Genomic DNA, 17,218 nt, shown 5'->3' on the forward strand with positions numbered 1-17,218 from the left:
GTATAAATATATGTACCCTGGACCAATAAAGACACACGTTGATTGATGCTCTATCACCCACACTGAACCCGTCTCGGCATGTCGTTCGTCCACGGCTCCGCAAGTGTGACTTATACAAAGTACTCCAGGTAATGCCTTACTGATGCTTTGCAGAATTTACTGGGTTCATTATCTCTCCTGGAACTTTCCTGGTACATCCCAGGATCATGGTTGCATTTTCCTTGCAGAAATGGTTTCTTACCATTTTGTGATCAGCTGGTTTTCCTCACTTTTTCCTTAATGGTTTCCCAATAGCTGACTATAAAGAGCAAATTCTGTAGCATTTTATTGGTTTTACAAGTACATTTTGCATGCCTGTTGCTCACGTTCTGGCCATTTCATTCCCTCTGTGTGATGTCTCCCGATTTTATGTTGTCATCAGAGTGATGTTGAGGATATTGATAAAAACACTAAGTAAAATCATCCCCAACACCAATCTTTCAGGAAGTCATTAGTGATTTAATTTTAACCTGGTACTACTCCTTTGCAGTATGATGCATGACTATCTAACCTTTATTCAGTTTCTTGTTCACCTCACATGTTTCCTCTGCCAATTCCATCTCCAAGTTAGTTCATGCTTTTCCACATAATGTCACATCAAACGCTGCATGGGAGTCTAAGTAGATTCACTGTGCTTCATTGATCTTGTCTAAAAATGGAGACAGACACTGCAGTAATGTAGCAGGATGTACTGCCTTTGCCATCATGGCCAAAATCATCATCCATCTGTTGTTTTTAATTGTTGTCCCAGCTTAATGGTACAGAGGTCCTGCTGCTCTCCTTGTCTTTTTGAACATGTGTACAAACCTTTTTGCTCTATGTTTTAATATCTTCATTAAGACTATTTCATGTTGATTTTAACAATCCTTATTTTGCCTTGTATTTTCTAGCTTCTAAGGCATAGCTTTTTTACTGATCAGTCGTTTTTTCTATTACTTTTTGACACTGCATATTCATAACATCTTGCTTGTGATGGTTATTTAACCTACTAGGTTTGAAGCCTATTCCTGCAGGCATTCATTCCCATGCTTCTACCTTTAACGACAGTCGAATATTTTCATCCCTATTTGACCCGAAGCAATTAAGAATTCTTTCACATCCACATCCTGAAATCCTTTCCATAATTTTATATATTTAATTCAATTATTTTCTTAATTATTAAAGCTTGTAGTTTTAGAATAGTGAGTTTTAGTTACAGACTTACTTTTGTTTATCCTTTGTATAAATAAATTATACCATCGTCATGTAAAGTTATTTTCCTTGACATTTTTGAAATAACATACTCATTACTTAGCAAAGTTAAAAGTAGTATCATCTTTTTACTGCTTCCTTGACTATTAAGTGAAGAACTATGCTACTGTTTATGTGAAGAACACTTGGACATTACTCATAGTCTTTGGATAATTAACTCCTTTTTCCAGGCGACCCATTTCCCAAATACATTTCCCTGTCTAATCATATTACTGAGTTCTCTAGCCATACCAAAAGCCAAACCTTGGAGTTTATACTCCAATAAAGCTTTTATACTCCCCATTCTCCATAGATAATGTCAGATGAGTCAATGCTGGGTTTTACACACTTCTTTTTTTTTTAATTTCTAAGGTGAATAGCTTGAATCTTTTTTCACTTCCTTGCTTCCCTACTGACTGATGAAAATTCTTGCCCTTACATCATGACATTGCTTCAATACACTGTGGCCTGGTAACGTTTAATCATCACAGCTCTGGAATTTTAAAACCTGCTAAGGAAGGTTCCAGGGATGACATATTAGAGAGTAAGAATGATGGATACTTGTTTATAGCCCTTCCTGAAATGATCCCAGAGTGCATGCTAAACTTTACAAACCAATTACCAACTATTCTATTGATGCATTACATCACTCATCATGGAAATGCAGCGACCTCAGGGAGAAGGCAAGGAACTTTTTAATAGTGTACAGAAGTATTTCAGCACTTCAGGAGAGAAAATGAATAATGCCATAATCAACCGAGCATAAAGAGAATGTTTAGGCAAGTACTCATACATAGTTGTTTTAACTGGATGCAGGCCAGGAATCTAGGAAAAACCTACTGCTAATGCAAAAAAAAAAAAAATAGAATTGGAGTTTTTAAGTCACAAATGATCAAGTCCTTTGGTTTACATCTTAAAACACAACACCTCAAGCAGGAGAGTTGTAACGGAGCCTTCTTTTTTAACTGGGTTGCCAACATTGCCTCCTTCAGGGGGTAGGAATGATGTCTGATTTCTCCAAGAACTTATAACCATGTGCCTGAGGGAAGATTGGCTCCTTCAGCTATTTTCTGGGCATTTCTGCTTTTTCTTGCCATTTTAAACTTTTAGTTTTTAGAGGTAAATAAGACTAAAAAATGTTTTATTGCATTGGTTTCTGTCAAACAAACTAGCAAGATAAGAAATTCACTTCCTGCCTGCCTGCCCAAATACTGAAGAGAAGTCTCTACCATGACTGCTAGTTTTGAGTATGCTTTCTTGGTTTATCTCCAAAGACTTTGAATGGAGATCTCAGAGAGAAAAACAGGAAAATGATGAGCAGTCACAAGGCAATATTCCTTCTTGACAATTATGAAAGATGAGGAGTCCTTGTCTAAAAGGTTAAAAATAATGTGGATTACTCTACTCACCATGTTAGTCTGTCAGCAGCACTTGTGATTGATAGCCTAAAATGTAGCTGTATTCCTTGTACATTTTAGCTAGAACCATCACCTACAGGACAATGTAAGGGGTTGATTTGGAATCTCTTTCGAATAGCAAAATTGAAATGCAGTCAGGCTCAGTAGGATCATGGCAGAGAATTTACCAAATAAATAGCTGTTTTGAATATATGCATACAAAGTGCAGAGACTTTTATTGTTTTTTAATTACATTATTAATGAAATGTGTATGTCTGCAGGGAGCAGTGTGACACAGGAAAAAAAACATACTGGCTAGAGGGGCATTTCTCCCAAGGCTGTATACCATAGAAAAAAGTCTTCTAGGATACATGTTCAGCAAACATGCTCTAAAAAGGATGAACTGACATTTTCATTACATGAATAATGGATAATTTCGGTATGTGTCGGTCCACTGGAACTGGAGTGAAACGGAGCAGCTAAGTAGAAGTGACTGAATACATTCAGAAGTTATCCCAAGAGGGACAGTTTTTCCTGCATTTCCTTAAGAAAGTTCTTTGGTTGCTAAATTTTTCTCTTGTCATTTGATAGAACATTAAAGTCTGTCATCTAGCCAGAGATAACACCTTCTTTTTTGGCTTACAGAACATTTAACAAGGAAATAAAAGAATTTGAGCTCAATTTCCAGGATAAAACCAGGTTGACAAATTGCTCAAATGATCTGAAATAGTTCTGACATTGTACAAGACTGTATAGAGAAGTAGCAACACTACAGTCAGTCAGTTATTTAAATCAGTCAGCGTTAGAGAAAACTGTAACAAACACCCATCTTGTCTTATCATAGGCATCTGAGTAGGTATAAATACAGCAGAATAATTATTTATTTATTTTAAATTATTATAACCTTATGGACTTCAACAGTCATAGCTACTCTAGTGTTCATAAACAGGAGACAGAAAAACTAAACAGAACAATTGTCCATACACATTTCAGGGTAATTTTGTTGTCACTCTTCAGAAAATCAATCACTGTCATGGGAAATCAGTGAAAGTCTGTTTAAAAAATGCAAGAGATACCATAGGAATATCTTAGGTTAGAATAGGAGAGAAAATAAAATTGGAAATATTATAATACTATTCTGTGTATTAGTGTTGACGCATATAAGCATACATATATTTACAATGGCATTATATAAAAATGGCATGGTATATATGTAATATATGTCACCTGATGATGTGTGTATATATTTATTGTGTATTGGTTTTGTAAAGAAGCTCATAAATGAGTGATGGATGGAAAGCTGCCGAAGCCAGGAAAAGACTCTGACTTTCTGGAGAATAGATTAGGATGCTAGAGAAGGGAAGAGTAAGAGTAAAATGTGATTAAAGCTTTTAAAGCACTGAGTGCTGAAAACTACATCATTATGAACTAAAGAAATTGAAACTAAGTGAGTTCTTAGGAACTCATAAAACTTAAGGGCAAGAAATATATTTTTTTACAGTATATAGTTAAGTAATAGAACTAATTTTCAAAATATGTAAATGAAGCCAACAGTTTGAAGCAATTTATTTAAGGAACAGGCAATAAAAGACACCAGCACTTTTGCTTCAAATAAAAAGCAGCTGTCCACAAATGAGCATTTAGAGTAAGATTTATTAAAAAATCATGTTATTCAAACGTTATGCACTTAGTTTTAATTCTGATGGGGTTACTTTACAGTAAGAGTGACTACTGAGGGTTGTTAGTAGAAAAAAAATGTAATTTTCTGTGGCTCACTGAAGCAGGTTACACCAAGAATACCAGGAGAAACTCTCTAAGCAAAGTGATTCAGTTTGAACTGAGTCATCTTTAATGAAGAACCAAATCTTGTGAGAAGGTTTGAGCTGATTTGTTTTTAATCCTACTATTTCTATTAAATGGCATTTAATTATAGGATCAAAGAGTCACTCAGGTGGGAAGGGGCGTCAGGTCTCTGGTCCAACCCCCTGCCCAAAGCAGGGCCATCTCTGGGATCAGACAAGGCTGCTTGGGGATTTCTCCAGGCAGGTCTTGAAACCCTCCAAAGACGGAGACTGCGCAGCCTCTCTGGAAACCTGTTCCACTGCTTGACTGTCCTCAGTGTAAGAACAGTTTTCTTAAGATCCAGCCTGAACCTCTTATTTCATCTTGTGTCCATTGCTTCTTGTCCTTCCACCACAGAACTGGTCCTCCCAGTTGTTCATCTGAAATCTTGCTTGGGAGTCCATTATAGTACAGTGTGCTTGTAAAAACATTCAGGGAAAACACCCACCCTGGAGAAGATTTCATGTACCTTCTTCTGGCTGACCCTGCGGATACTGATTACACAGACACTGATACTAGATGAGGCAGGCTGTGGTTCTTGCATTTGTAAATGTTATGTCTCTCTCCTTTTGTTTGGATATATTATGAACATGTTGCCAACACTTTCTTACCCGTACTGTTTCCTGGACAATTTTAATGTGTTCATATAGTCAGTAAAGGAAAGTGTGACTATTAAGCAACTAAACAAAATCTGCATGTAATTATGTTTTGGGTGGCAGTTTTCCCTGTGTGTATTTTAGTATGAAAATCTAATAAAGAGATACTGAAAAGGATTTTCACTTCAAAACAACCTTGAAATGCCTTTCATAATGACATTTGATATTTCATTACAGTCATGCTTCAAAAGCGGGGGGTGGGGGGTGGGGGGGGTGAGGGTGGAAGGAGGGGTGTGATGCAGCTGTCCACCAAAACACTGAATGTTGATGTAGCAAGCTTAGTAGGTACTGGATAGAACATGTCATCAGGCACCTCAGAGGAAACATTTTCTTGAGGGTTATATAAATAAAACATCTTGATAGATTTAGGAAAAAGATACTAATGTTATGCAAAATATATGTTGTCTATAGCTGTATATATTGTAGGTGATTAATGAGTATATGTTGTAAAAATTCAGGTCATAAGTATTCACATAATGCTACTTTAGTAGAATCATTTCTGAAATCATACCCTGTTCAGTCAAAAAAAGAATAGCTAAATTCAGCCCATAATGAAGGACCTTATCACAGTACAAGACAGTCAAGATAAGACGGCCACCAAAATAGTCTTAATGCTAAGGGCTATGGATGGGAGTCTGCATTTTCTATGGCTTTCTATAGCAACAAACATCTGCTAACACTTAATAAATAATGAAGCAACACCATATTTCATGGGGTTTGCTGGTTTTCAGTAACTTTATATCAAGACTTTAACTACGTTTCCTAGTTTTTTTAAGGAAATGTAAAAGGAGAAGATACAAAAGAGTCATGATTGAAAGAAGAAACTAAATATATTGTGGGAAGGAGCCTGAAGATTAGTTTATTTCTGGCTGAGTTAGCCTGATCTACAATCAGAATGTGAGATTTGGAGAACTTTTTTTTTGGCTTGTAAGGCTACTTAGTGTAACATTTTCACTGGACCACACTCAAATTGAGTCTTTGTCCAGTAACAACAACCTCCTTAAGCTGTCCGTTTTTCACATGCACACCTGTTAATATATTTTAAAGGAAACACTAAAAGTATGCTACAAGTAGAGACATAACATATGTTGGTAGGAATAAATGAGGTGATTTAGAATTGTATTAAAATCTTCAAGGTGCCTGGTTGGTGAGCCATGTGCTAAAACTTTGCAGATTGACCTCAGCTGGAAACAGGATATGGCCGAGCAAGTAAAATTGCTTCAACGGATCCCTGTCACTCCTGCTCTCTTTCTATAGCACATTACACTCTCTCTTTGGTCTCTTAGTGTGGAGCTGAAGTTTGTAAGAGATGGTGGAAAATACTCTGTGATCTGTGGTGAGCTGGGTCAAATGTAGTCAAAGCTCTGCAGATCTCTGTCTGTTGCACAGCTGCATGTAAACTTGGAGGACTGACCTCAAAGATCCATTTTGTCCCTTTCAGCACCAATTCCCCATCTGCGAGCAGAGAGGGAAATAATGGACTGGGGATTTAAAACTGCAAAGGCTGAAAAGTTGTTGAGGAACTCACGGGGACAAATTTCCTAGCAAGAGGAAACATTATAAAACAAAAGGCAAGCTCCACCTTGAAACAAGGAAAATGGTATTTGCTTTAGAAAGATCTAAATATTTCTTGTATAAGATAAATTGCAATTTGTTTTCCTTCTGCTGAGTCTGTACGTGTTTTCTTCAACTGTCACCTGTATCACTGGAAAATTGAAATGTGCCAGAAGATCTGGGGGACATTTGATCTCCTAAGGGACCTTTGGTGCCTAGACGAAAGGCCTGGCAGCAACTTTCTTTTTGGAGACTTATTTCAGAAAAGCATGTGGGGGGAGTCTGCCCTCATGAAGCCTGCTGCTGAGATGATGGCTGGATCCTTCCTAATCAGGGAGAATCTAAAGTCTTTTAAGCCCAGCATATCTGTCCTGGTATAGAAATATGGTGAATAGCTACAGAAAGGATTGATTGGCAGTGTTAATTTAAAATACTACATGACCATAAATACAAATGTGAATATTAGTTAGATATCAAAGTTGCAATTTTATTTTTTTTTCTAAAGGAAGTACTGCTATCTAAAGGGAGTTAAATACTCCCTAAATTGTAGACACCCTCTAGTTGTCTATAATACCCTCACTTCATGAAAAACAATCTTTTGAATCAGCTCCTTCAAAACTCTAATAACTTGAACAAATGTTCAGTCAAACGAATATTTTATGAGAGATATCATTAAACTCTAGGAGATAAAATTTGGGATGGAAATCAAAACTTGTAAATACATAAAAAAGGTCACTATTTAATAGGTCCACAGCAATTGCACATGGAAGGAAAACGTTGTAATTATTTTCTGCCTGTCATAGGCCAGTATATATTTTAAAGAAAGCAAAACTAATCAAACACTGAAAGGTGGGCTGGTGGTCTGATTAGCTAATGTAATTCTCCCAAATAAAATTATTTTTTTCTAAAATATGCAGGATGTTACAGTTAAACATATCAAATAAAAATTCATATGGCCATGTTTTTTTCATTTCCAGCTTAAAATAACAATACTGACCTTGGCATGGGGTAAATTCTTGAGATTAATGACCAGCTTGGGTTAGTGATCCTTGGCTGTGCTGCTGACCTTCATCTCCTCCCAGCCAGTCATTAATCCTCAGGAAATTTACTGCACCTTGATTGTTATTACTTACATAGCCCATGTACAAACCTTAGGAGCTGTGGCAAATATGTAAGAGAACTCTTACAATAGAAAACAAAGCAAAAACAGCTTTGAAAGTTCAAAAAATCAGAAAGGCAAATCATATGACTTTGATCAAAGTATTAGTAACAGCCTTCACAGTGCACTGTTTTCTCTGTATGAGGCTTGGAGAAATTATTGAAGAATGTCACAGAATATGAAAAATGTAGTGTTTGGCATTGACTATCTGGTTCAGGCATTTCTGAGACAGCTAGCAACTTAGAATTTAAATGCCAAATACAACATTTTGCCTTGATGTAATTCTTCAAAGTACTATTCGTTCTCCTTTCACTGGAAATGGTGCAAATCAGAACAATGCTTTTATAAAGGCACAAAATGAGTGGAGAGGTTTTTGCTCATCAATTATTTTTCCTTACCCACCTGTCACACAGTTAACTCTTGCACTTAACTACAGCTTGTAGATGGAGATTGTGCGGCAGAGAGAAGATGTAATTTGACATTACCAATAGCCATGTCTGGAATTATAATTAGAAGATGGTATTTTTCTAGTTAATGCTCATGTTAATGCTCATTCCCGAAGACCATCTTTCCTTCTCTATTTCTGCCAAGGATGTGATGTTTGTACACCTGATGACGGTATATAAACCACGGATGGTTTTCTTAGCTCTGAGAATGTTATCAGAGTTCCAGATATAGAAACAAATAGGAAGAAAAATAAGTGATACAATACTGATTTCCACGGCTGTGTGAACTGGCAGCTCTAGAAGAACAAAGAAACAAATAACACAAACCCCATGACTGAAATCAAAGACATAAATACTTCATGGTGTCAGAGTTCTTACTGTTAAATTTGGATCCAGCTAAACTTCCTTTCCCCTCCAAAAATGAACAAGCAAGAAACCAGGAGTTTGAGTAGAAAGACATTCGAGAGTAGTTTAGCCATGCAAGATAGTATCTGTAGAGTTTATTTAAGCAAAGACGCTTTCCTTTGCAAATTAATGGCTTTAAAGGCCAAGGAGGCTAATTCTTATGGTGCGGACCACCCTCCCGCAGGACCGAAACCATATAACCTCAGAGAGGGTGCGTGGAACATCCCGTCTTGGAAGACGTGGCGGGAGGTCACGGGCCCGCCGGCCGCCTGGGGCAGTGTGTGGCGGGGCGTGGCAGCGCCCCGGCCCACCTGCCGCCCCGGCCCTCAGCCGGACCCGCAAACTTTTAGAAAAAGAAAAGGTGGCGGGCCCTCGCCTGTGTCCACCTCCCCAAACCGCTCACAAACAGGTAGCCATCTGCGGCGCATCTTATTTAAAGATAAATTTGAAATTCATCCTGCTGCTAATGCCGCAATAAGAAGTTGTACCTGGGCAAGGGTGCTTGTTCTCCATCCACCCACGAGCATTTCCAGCACTCTGTAGCCAGAGGAGTAGGAAAAAACTAATTCCCCAGTCATCAGCAGGCTGAGTGCTGTCAGCTTGTCACTGTGTCGTGCCGGCAGCGGTCAGAGGCCAGGCTTGGCATGGCTTGCTTCACTGTGGAGCCCCTCTTCCACCTGGGATGGTGGAGGGCTCCCTGCAGGTCTTCTGAAGCCGGCTGCTCTTCACTGAGAAATGATGGAGCGCCTCTTAGAATACGAAAAGAAAAACACACAAAAAACCAAAAAACCTCCCAAACCCCCATTGTGTTCTTAACCCTTAGTCATTACTGACATGTTTGTGAATGGTTTTGCTAAGGAGATGGATCTTATATAATTTTAAATTGAACAGAATCCTCTATCCTCTTCCATCCTTTGTTACTCTCTCTTCAGTTTTCTACCAACCTAGGCCCTGCATTGCCTTCCAGCAGTGTTCTGGCTAAGGAAAATTGGATGAGAAGCCTGTGGAATTGCTGTATTTTAACCAACTAGGAAGTTAACCAGTGAAAGATGTAAAGCATTTTTTTCCCCATAAACAATTGATCTCAATGTCTTCCCAGCATTCCCAGGTCTGCCAGTCTGAGAGGCAAAAAACCCCAGGAACAGAAATAAAATAGCTAATAAATGTTTTATTTCCAGTGTAATTTCTGGCTCTGTGAAGATGCAGATGGAGCAAGTGAAGGAGTGGTTTTCCCAAGAGAAGAAAAAGCATCAAAATGTAGTTACTTTATAAGGACTGTTTTTATGGCAAAAGCACTTTTTAATGAGAAGAAGAAGAGTCATCTTTCTTCACACTATATATATAACTTCATAAACCATCCCTTTGAACTATTTGCATGCACCATAAGCTACATCCAAAAATCCATGAAACTCTTAAAAAAGTTAACATTTTGTTGAAAGTTTGCCTACTACATTTTTGTATATACAAAAGTAGAAACAATTTGACTTTTCTCTAGGTCTAAGAGGATTTTACTGAGATAAAACAAGTAGTTCAGAAGTTAGTCAGAAGTCTGGTTTTAGAGCAAACATAGTATCTTGTAATAGAGGGGAAGAAGGAAGAGAACACATCAGGATCTGATGGGTTTTATCTTTCAAAACCCCGTTGTCTGATAACGTAAAGATGGAAATCTTCAGTTAGCAGCAAGATGTTCATAAAAACAGCTGAATTCAGTGAATGACTTGTTTTCTGGGGACAACGGTGGATGTTGGAGATGGCAGAAGATTTCCAGGGGTCAGCCAACCTGGCTGCTGGGAAAAGAAGAAGAGTGAGTGGATGTATAATGAAGGAAAGAATAGTCACTCTCCATCTCAAATAGCCTGCAACACTGTCAAGCAGCTTGATGTACATCTTGGGTTACTAGCTAAACATGAAGGTTATCTAAAAATTCTTTTTCAAAATATTTTTCTATGTCACACTGACATTGGAATATGAGTGATATTTTTAGAAATGTCAGTAATACAGGTAATAAACATCAATGTTTTAACTGAAAGTAAAAAATTATGCATGACTCGTCACCCTTTCAGCCCTTTTCCAGCTCTGTCTCAGTACCCCATACCCGAAGCAAACATCTTCAAATATTTGGTTATTGATCAGCAGCTAGCTTGAAAAGACTTAGAGAAATGGAGAGCTATTTAGACAAACAGACAATGAAATATACAGTTTAAGTATCCCAACAGAGATTTCTTGTTTTCCTCCTGTCAGAAAAGGAATATATTAATGAAGAGCTCAGGTTACTAAATATATATGACATATGTACATTTAGTACATATTAGAATTAGCTTCATGCCAACTGAGATATTTTCCAAAGTCCCTGCAAATACTTGCTTAAAGGATTTTTATGCATAATTATTTATTATTGGCAGCAATTTGATGATTTTCATTAAAAAAACACATCGAGGGAAGAAGATGCAGAAGACAGAATAACTGTCTTTTTAATAGATTGACAAGGGGATTGAATTAAAATTGCCTAGGTGAATTTCAATTTTATATACCTTAACTTTTGAATGCCTCACTTTACAACTGTAATTTTATTTTAGTGCAGTTAAAACGCATAATGCATGTATTAAAGAAGAACGAGAAGAAGATGCACTAAATCAATGTACTCTAAAATCACCAGTAAACTTCCATAATAGTAATGGATATGTCTGCAATAAAAGAAATTTGTCTGGAGATCTTCATGTTGTTTTTTTTCTTCATTGTTAATGGTAATGTTTAACGGCTTCTGACAGCCTCCTCCAAACAGTACAGATAAATTTCATATTATCCCTATTATCATCTTGTTTAACATGTTTTTTTCCTGTGAGGAATTCACCGAGGGAAAAAAGTATGATAGGAAACAAGATACAAAGGAATAAAAGAGAATCTCACCTGAAATTCATGCATTAAGGCTGCATCTGCATGGTATTTATTCTGGAGCTGTAGACGGGTTTTAAAATGAACTGCTTGCCTCTGTTTACCATGCATTGATCCAACATGTGGAGTGGTTTCGACATGTGTGAATGGGCATCGCTTTAGAGGAAACCAAACTGGAAGCTCCTTATCAGCTGCTTGCCAGGCCTCGATGAGGATGATGTGAGTCGTGATGTAAGCTGCATCCCTCTGGGAGATCCTCCAGGATCTCCACTCCCTGCCACTCATATCCACCTCTGTCCTGTGCCAGTGCTCCTGGTAGATGTGCAGCTTTTTGCATGTTTTGTACCCTTCACCTGCAAAGCTGATGGAGCGGGAGGAGAGTGCTTCAGGGTTATGGAGGAGATGGGACCTTCGGATCAGCTCCAGAGAAGGGATCTATATGACAAGTCTGACTCCAGTCTCCCTGGAGATGTGGGCTGCAGGAGAGCCTTTCCGCTTTTCCTTTGAGTACGTCAAGGACAGCCCATCTGTCTGCCACCCAGAGTGGGCGCCCAGCTCCCTCCCGCGGGACTGAGCCCATACAGTCTCCTTAGACTTCTCCACACAGATGCTGCTTGAGGGTCTTCTCCTCACACTCAACATGGTGGGTGGTGTCCAGGGGAATGGTGCCATGCCCAGCAGGAGCACGGTGCAAATTCTGTCCCTGTCCCCAGTCACATGAGAGGTGAGCTTGGGCTGAAGGGTTTCTGGGCATTCAGTTGTTATTGGCTGAGGAGGAGCAGCCAGTTGTGGTAACTCTTCTCCCCCTCCTCTGCATTCCCACTAGCACAAGTTACATGGCTGCCCCCTTGGCTTTGGGGGACTGGAGGTTTGCAGGAGCTCAGCAACCTGTGCACAGGATTGCTTCCCTTCCCGCTTTCAGCAGGCGCCCCACAGATGGGATCTGCCAAGGGGGATCTTCCTGGTGAGTGGGAAGAGCAGGTAGGGGAGAGCTGCTGCATTTGCTGACAGCCCACTGCTGCCTGTGGAGCACCAAGTCTGGCCACACTGTCTCCTCCACCGCGGCGGTGAGATGGGCGTGCTGGTAGGTAGTTTTTTTCTTCCCCTAACGAGTCTGCCTTTTGCCTGTGACCATAATGGGTGGTCTGCCACTACCGGTCCTATCTCGAATCCCAAGCCTGACTCATTTGTCCCTTCTCATCGCTGGAAGAGAAGGGAGAAGTGAGCAGCTGCGTGGTGTTAGGCTGCTGACCAGGCTCAAACCACAACAGTGGAGTACTTGACACAGGCGAGTTTTGGACAGGCCTATAGAGTTAGGGCCTGTACAGGGGTCTCCTCTGACCCATTTTCTGGTGAGAAAATAGAAAAGATGCTTAAATCTATCATTACACCCACTCCCATCCACCTGAGGGGATTAGGCAGTCCATTCACCAGTTCAAGACAGGATCAACAGCACTGTGGTCCTTCCTGACAGACACCTATATCATGTGTCCGTAAGGATATCCATGATGTAGGGTCCACAGTTTTCTAGGGAGTCTCCTACACTTCTATATTTTCCTTAAAATTAAAACGGGCTTTTCAAAATGCCTATCCTAAACAGTTTTCACTTCAGTTCAAGCCTGTGATGCCTTGTTGTTTCCACCAAAGACACATAGAAAAAGGTTACTCATTACCTGCAGTGAAAGATTGTTATCATGTCTGTCACATCTGCTCTGTGTGTGTATATATGTACATTATGTCTTTTAAGGCATAATCTCTGAAAAATCATTCCACTTAAGGAATATATGTTGAAATCCGAGCAAGGGCTGTACAAAAGTTCTTTCCCAAATAAAACTATTATTTAGTGCTTAATTATTTGCTACCAATTTGAATAGATGCTGCAGTTAAATATGGTTACACCCAATTCACAACATATGTGCCAGAACAAGAGGAAAACAATTAGACCTTCTGTTCTATTCACATCACATTTACTGTGGAGAAAAAGTTTCTTTCTTCATGCAGGAAGATTTTTAAAAGGGTTTCTTTTTCTCTCTAGCTGTGCCAACATTCCTTTCACATTAGAAAACTTGAACAGATTTAAGCCCTCATTCAAAGCATGGTTTGTAGTACAAACATGCTACAGTTGTCAACACACAATGCACAAACACACAGGGGCAAAAATAGACCGAGCAGAGTGGCCACTAGCCTGTATTGCTAAACTGCTTGTGAGAGGCAGCAATGAAACTATTTTTATGAACAGCTAGCCAAGCTCTTCGAAGTCTCAGAAAGTCTATATTTGGAATAATTATATGACTAGGTTACATCTTGGCTAATCACAGCAGTCATGTTAAATAATGAAATTATTCAGCCATTTCCCTTTGTGTGAGAAGTGGCCCCAGATGGTCACCCTCATCCATTTCATACCAGTGTAGTGCAGCAGCACTACTTATTGAGAGCATATGGGGAAATATTTTAAGTGCAGTTTAACTAGCTTTATACCACAGTTCATTTTAAAGAAGTAAACAAACTGCAGTAATTCCTCAAATTTTTTTATTCCACAAATGTTCTATAAAATTCTTGTTATATCCGGGCTCTTACAACATAATTTTATAAGTTGGCAAAGGAAATAAGTGCTATAAAAGGAAATCACTATTCTGTATGATTCATGATGTAAAAAGTGGTAAAACTAGTGTTTTCTATAGGATTTAAGATATATACTCAATAATAAAAAAGTTCAATCTCTATAAAATACAATTTACCTCAGCACACATTTGCTTCATCTGCTTGGATTCCATGGGTTAGCTTTATAACACAACCGAGGACACAAGTTATTATTGAAATTCCACCTGCCCCCAGTGGTATGTACACAAAACCAATGCCAAGTCTAGCATTATGTCAAAACGAATTCAATCACACAAGAGCAGAATTAGCCTAACTGTAAGCATTTGATATTATCCAGACACTCTTAGAAAAGGGAGAAAAGCTAAAGTGGGCTGAGTTTAGATGAGGGAAAATATTATGTAAAAATGAGGTGCTAAGATTTCTGCTGAATATTAATCTCTGAAAATTATTTAATTAGCTTTCTCACTTAGGTATGCTGGGGCACTGTTATGCAAAGGGATAACAGTATTATATATATAAGGGTATCTTGTTGCATCCTGATTGAACAATACAATAAACTCAAAGCACTTATGCACATCATTAGAAAATATTTGTGGAACAGCTCCTGGAAGCTTTACCATCAAAGATGGCAGAGTCAGGTAGGTGTGTTTCAGTGCCATTCCCAAGCTGGTTTTCTAAGAGAACAAAAATCTATTTTCTTTACTTGCTTGCAGGTGGCTGTGCATATTTGGTTTTAAGTTCTTTGAGCTTTTGTGTAGGGTGTTTTTTGCATAGAATGCTTGAAATAAGGACCATTTGAAACAGAGTCCTGGGTTAGGTTTTTCAAGATTCCTTACATTTAACCTTAAAAAAAAGATTAGGTTATATACATATAAACTGTCAGAGAGTGGGATCTAAACTTGAGTGTTTGTTTTTTTTTTTAAGAAACATTTGGAACTCAGTGTCTTTAAAAGTATTATTTCCTGTAAATGGAAGTCTCTCTTCAAGAGGTGTCCCATAAAGTCATCTACCAATTCAGGATGCTGGGCCCTTCTTCTACATGTTGGCATCCTCGTCTTCTTCCTACAGTTGCTACTTGGTAAAGTTGGCTGGCAGTTCCCTCCAGTCCCCTTCAGAAAGGAGCTCAGGCTCTGCAGTCTTAGCAAGTCATCCCCTGAAGTCCCTGGAGGGTGAAACCAGCCTCCTCTGGGAAGATGTCACACTATGTGGGTGAGGGGACACTGAAGAGACCGATGACAAGGGAAATGCAGGTGTAGTTGGGGAAAACTGCTTTGTGTGTGTGTATGTGAGAGATCTTGCAGAGGAAAATGTCAAGAGCAGAGGTGGAAATACATCAGGATTAAATTGAAGGGAGTTACAAGGTACAGTAGAAAACTTGAACAGATTTTGAAGATACAGACTTTCTTTTACCTGATGGCAATCATCTGGTGATTGAGGGAAGAACAAGGGTGTTACCATTAACACAAGCGCCTACAGTACACTGTTTTTTGTGGCAATAGTTCCTGCTATTAGTGGAGAAATAGGTAACTAGCTCTTGGAAAGGCTGGAAATAACATGATGTACACAAGTCTTTTGCAAGGCACAGAAGATTGACACCACTGATTGATTTAATGGATGACTTCTGTAGCCTATTTTGCATTCAATTTCTGAGTCATTCCTTTTAGTGTCCATGAGGTTTATTAAGGTCAGAGCTTCTTTCTGGTGTCATATTGCAGTTGAATTGCTTAAAGTAATAGGTAACATGCATCTCATTAGTAGATATTTTTCCCCTGAAAGAGACATTTAGGTGAGGATACTCAATATAAACTTGAGCAGATTTATCAAGAGGATAGAGGCCAAAAAAAAAGAAGGGAAAAAAAATAATAGGAAAAACTCCAGTATTCCCTTGCAGATAAATCTGCAATGGCTAAATGTATCTGATGATTGTAGTAGCACTTTGCTGAACAATGTTTAGAGTTTCTTTAGCTCATAGTTTGGCAGAACACTGATATTCCTTGAGAATGTAAAGTTCATATGCCTAAATATTGGAAACATATTGTAATTAAAAATACTGCTTTATTAATAGGTGTTTTTTTGAGATATCAGATACCCCACTCCAGCAAAATTAGAAATAGTACTAACAGCCATATTTGATGAACTGAAACAGGACCTAGAAATTCAACATAGGGTACAATCTATTACAAAGTGAGGAAAACATCTGTATGGATCAGAGTATAAACATGGATATATATATGGGGTTTTGAATCTTTATTTCTAAAAATACAAGTAGTCTGAAATCTACATAATTTCCTTTGGCACATTATACACGAGATCATCCTTTAAAAGTTCTTAGGAAGGCACTGCTGAGACTGGTTCAGAGGGATTAGTCTTTTAAGGTTGAGCATTCCTAACACAATGCCATTACACAGGCAGTAGAAGGTGCTCTTGTAACAGCAAACAGTGTTCCTTGATTTGACCAGTCAGAACTCAGAATGATCCTGCCCCTCATGTAGCCCAGCATCCTGTATTTCAAAAGCCATGGAGCCAAATGATTGCACAACCTAGTTATTTTTAATCAAGCAAGACCAGTTTAAGCTACATTGAAGTGTATAGAGAAAGCTATACTTTTCAGAGTTTCAGCTGATCTCTTGGTCATCTTCAGACAAAGATTTCTAAGTTATAGAAATACATCCTATTGCTGCTAGGATTGCATATGGCTTTATGTATAAAGAACGGTGTGAGGGGTTTGATGGGAATAATGAAATAAAGGTCAGTATTGTACACGTATGTCATGCAATACTATAGTGTTGGCATAGCCCCTGTGGTCTCAGTACCTGAGAGACAAGTTTTGTAGGATTTCCTCAGTATTGCCTGGGATAACAAGTTATTGGATAATAGTTTTCCAAAAGTTTATTTCTGGTCTTAACCTCACCTAGATCTTTCCATAGGACTTAACCGCTGGCCCAGCCCTTCTCCTTAGACACTACCCAATGTCCTGATAAGATCTGCCTCTAAAAC

At 38.7% G+C, this 17,218-nt stretch overlaps 1 long non-coding RNA gene across 1 annotated transcript; it reads left to right on the forward strand.

Annotated features, from left to right (window-relative positions):
- Positions 1-46: 46 nt before the first annotated feature.
- On the forward strand, positions 47-11,437 carry LOC116965894. The gene is made up of 2 exons (XR_004409770.2): positions 47-128; positions 9,907-11,437. It is a non-coding gene; the product is annotated as an uncharacterized LOC116965894 (long non-coding RNA).
- The last annotated feature ends 5,781 nt before the right edge of the window (positions 11,438-17,218 follow it).

Source organism: Tyto alba, unplaced genomic scaffold (assembly GCF_018691265.1).
Source record: "Tyto alba isolate M040663 unplaced genomic scaffold, T.alba_DEE_v4.0 Super-Scaffold_14, whole genome shotgun sequence".
In the NCBI taxonomy this organism is placed as follows: domain Eukaryota; kingdom Metazoa; phylum Chordata; class Aves; order Strigiformes; family Tytonidae; genus Tyto; species Tyto alba.